The 2,812-nt window shown below is 43.1% G+C and overlaps 1 long non-coding RNA gene across 1 annotated transcript; it reads left to right on the top strand.

Moving 5' to 3' along the window:
• Positions 1-1,658: 1,658 nt before the first annotated feature.
• Positions 1,659-2,577, top strand: LOC113489997. The gene is made up of 2 exons (XR_003400124.1): positions 1,659-2,353; positions 2,482-2,577. It is a non-coding gene; the product is annotated as an uncharacterized LOC113489997 (long non-coding RNA).
• The last annotated feature ends 235 nt before the right edge of the window (positions 2,578-2,812 follow it).

A 2,812-nucleotide genomic window follows, 5' to 3' on the forward strand; every position in this document is an offset into this window, starting at 1 on the left:
TGTGTTGGTCCAAGCCATGAGCAGCCAGTTTCTCCATTAGAATGCTGTGGGAAACTGTGTCAAAGGCTTTACTAAAGTCAAGGTAGATAACATCCTCAGCCTTTCCCTCATCCAGTAATCAGGTCACCCTGTTGTAGAAGGAGATCAGGTTTGTTAGGCAGGATCTACCTTTCATAAACCCATGATGACTGGGCCTGAGCATCTGGTTGTCCCTCATGTGTTGTGTGATGGTACTCAGGATGAGCTGCTCCATCAGCTTCCCGGGCACCAAATCCAAGCTGACAGGCCTGTAATTTCCCAGATCATCCTTCTGAACCTTCTTATATCTGGCCTCACAGCCTTTTTGTAATCACTGTGAGTGGCTAGCCCCTTCTTCCAAAACTGTAAACTCTTCTTTTCTCCCTGAGTTCCAGCCAAAGCTCCCTGTTTAGACAGGATGGTCTTCTCTGTCGCTGGCTTCTCCTACAGCACCTGGGGACTGCCTGCTCCTGAACCATTAAGATTTTTTTCTTAAAGACTGCCCAGCCTTCCTGGACCCCTATACACTTCAGGATCGGCTCCCAAAGGATCCTTTCGAGCAGGTGCCTAAACAAGACATAGTCAGCCGTTTGGATGTTCACGATGTCAGTTCTGCTTAGCCGTTTCTTGGTTTCTCTGACAATAGAAAACTATTATGATCGTTGTTCCCTTTACCATTCCCTTGCATCCGGATGATGCACCTAAATTTGCTTTTTTCTTTTTCCAGTATTAGTGTTAGTGAACCTGCAAGATGGGACTTTTTGCTACAAGGCATGAAAAATAGTCCCACAGTGTGTCAGTGGTTTGTTGCAAAGGCTTTGAGCACTGTTACAATGCAGGTCCCCCAGGCTTTTATATATCATTATATGGATGACATCCTTATAGCAGCAGAAACACAGGAGATCATGGAAAAGGCTCTTGCTTTAACTAAAGACTCACTATCTCAAACAGGGTTGAAAATTGCACCTGAAAAGGTACAGCAGTCATCACCGTGGGAGTATCTGGGGTGGAGAATTTGTGAACAGACAAGTGAAACTTAAAACTAATGTTAAGACCTTAAATGATTTACAGAAAATTTTGGGAGTCCTTAACTGGACATCACTGTTGTTGGGCCTAAGTAACGGTGATCTGCATAGCTTGTTTGATATTTTGTGAGGAGATCCTTCACTGATTATCACCCAGAGTACTTACAGAGAAAGGGAAACGAAATCTCCACCATGTGGCTAACACCATCACAAAAAGACAAGCATCGTGGTGTGTGCCCAGCCATCCATATCAACCGGTATTATTCAACCCTCCAGGCAGCCATATGCTCTGCTGTTTCAGTGGGATGAAACCTTTTGTTATTACTGAATGGAATTTTTTGTCACACCAAAAGCACAAGACGGTCACTACTTGTCCAGAAATGTTTGCCAAACTGATCATGAAAGGTAGGCAGAGCCTACTATTACTTGCTGGTCAGGAACCTGTGTGTACCATTGTTCTGGTTTCTATTCTCACGTTACAATGGTTAATACAAAGGTCTTTAAAATTCCAGACAGCTATCTGTGATTAACCCGGACAGCTTTTAGTACACAGCCCATCACATAAATTATTACAGCAAAATTTTTTATTATAAGCCATGCCGAAGTGCAGCAAGTCTTGACTGTGTTTACTGATGGATCTGGAAAAATGGGGAAGTCAGTCATAGTATGGCAAGACCCACATACTCAAATTTGGCAGTCAGACATTACTCGATCCCTGGGATCGCCACAGATTGTTGAGCTAGCTGCAGTAGTCCATGTATTTCAAAACTGGGACAGCCCAATTAACATTGTTACTGATTCTGCTTATGTACAGATCTTGTACAGCGTATAGAGAATTTGTGTCTGCAGGATGTTAATAATCCACTGTTATATTCATAATGCACAGCCTTTTACAATTATTAAATAATCGCAAGACTTCTTATTTTATTATACATATTCGAGTGCATACTGCACTACCTGGACCTTTGGTTGAAGGCAATCGATGAGCAGATGCGTTGACTCTGGCGGCTCAGGTGGTACCTAATGTTTTTGAGGAAGCACAGCTTTCACATGCATTTTTCCACCAAAACACCAGGGCAATACAAAACCAGTTTTCTTTATCAAGGCGTCAGGCTAAAGACATCACTGAGACTTGCTCTGAATGCCAGGACTCCTTCTCTTCAACAGCTAGTGGTGACAACCCTCAGGGACTCACCTCGTTAGAATTATGGCAATCTGACCTCACTCACCTGCTGCATTTGGAATATAAAAATATGTGCATGTGTCTGTTGATACCTTTTCTTAAGCAGTGTTTGCGTCCTGCCATACAGGTGAAAAAGCATGCGATATGAGAAAACACTTTTTAGCTGTATTTGCTTCTTTGGGCATGGCACGACAGATTAAGACAGGCAATTGACCTGCTTATGTTTCTGTTTCTCTTTTTTCTTTCTTTCAGCAGTGGGGAGTCAAGCCTCTGACCGGCATTCCCCACTCATCGATTGGGCAGGCCATTGTGGAGCGTATGCATGGCACACTAAAGCATCTATTACAACAATAAAAAAGGGAGATGGAGGGTATCTACACCTCATGAAAGGCTAAATAAGGCATTATATGTCATGAGTTTTTAAACATGCCCCCTTCTCACAGGTGCCACCAATATTACGTCACTTCTCATCACAGATACCATATCAACAAGAAGTCCAAGGCAAGGCTCAACTGTAACCTGAAAAGTGGAAAGTGGTAACGGGGAAGGACCATTTCCGTTAATAACCTGGGAAAGAGGTTATGCT

This window comes from Athene cunicularia, assembly GCF_003259725.1.
Source record: "Athene cunicularia isolate RWA chromosome Z unlocalized genomic scaffold, athCun1 chrZ_part2, whole genome shotgun sequence".
NCBI lineage: Eukaryota > Metazoa > Chordata > Aves > Strigiformes > Strigidae > Athene > Athene cunicularia.